This window comes from Fukomys damarensis, unplaced genomic scaffold (genome assembly GCF_012274545.1).
Source record: "Fukomys damarensis isolate Sample0158 unplaced genomic scaffold, DMR_v1.0_HiC HiC_scaffold_4, whole genome shotgun sequence".
Taxonomy (NCBI): Eukaryota; Metazoa; Chordata; class Mammalia; order Rodentia; family Bathyergidae; genus Fukomys; species Fukomys damarensis.
This window is the reverse complement of record NW_022900916.1, coordinates 9,884,519-9,885,630: the sequence shown is the minus strand read 5'-3', so window position 1 is coordinate 9,885,630 and position 1,112 is coordinate 9,884,519.

Sequence of the window (1,112 nt, the reverse complement as noted above, 5' to 3'; positions counted from 1 at the left end):
AAAAAAAAAAAAAAAAAAAAAAAACACACACACACACACAAAACAAAAAGACTTTCAGTGAAGGTGTTTGGCTTCTTTGAAATAAGCCTAGTCAGTATTTAGTATATGGCTTTCTTACTGTGGCCCTGCCATCCATACACACATTGTTTCTGCATCTTCTAATCTGTTCCACTGATCCTCAGGTCTATTCTTTTTTTCTTTGTTGTTGTTTGTTTGTTTGTTTATTTTTAGCCAATACCATGCTATTTTTATCACAGTAGCTTTGTAGTACAACTTCAGGTCAGGGATTGTGATACCCACTAATTTGCCTTTGTTGCCCAGAATTGCCTTTGCTATTCTGGGTCTCTTCTGGTTCCAAATGAATTTTAGGATTTTTTTTCTCTTAATTCTTATAATAGCGATATTCTTAATAGTGATATGCTATTGGTATTTTGATCAAGATTGCATTACATCTGTACAACAATTTTAGAAGTGTGGCCATTTTCATTATATTGGTACTTCATACTTAAGACCAAGGGATAAGCCAGATGTGGTGGTGAATGCCTGTAATACTAGCACTTGGGAGGCTGAGGCAGGAGCATCACTATGAGCTCGAGACCAGCCTGGACTACATAGTGAGTTCCAGAGCAGTTTCAACTATATAATGAGACTCTGTCTCAAAAACAAAAAAAGCAAGGGATATCTTTCCATTTTCTTTTTATTTTTTTTCCATTATGTTTATTGGTACATTTTAGGTATACAGCACAGTTACATTCATCATTGGCAACTTGTACCTTTACGGGATGTATCTTGATTCTTATATTTTCCCCATTCCCCTGTCTTCCCTTCACCCTTCCACCCTTCCCTATTTACAAAGACTTTGTTTCCATTTTTTCCTTTTCTTATATTTTTTCTTTTTCCTTCTTTCCCTTCCCTGACCCCTCCCACTTCCCCTACACCTTTAGACCTTTTCTTCCTATTTCACATTATCAATTATACATTTTGATCCTTATTTACACTTTTAGTTTTTCACGCCAAAGAAGCTATTTGGTATTTACACATGTGTGTCCTATTTATTTCACTTGAGTATGGATGGGGATTTAGCTCAGCGGTTCTGCTGCCTGCCTTGCAAG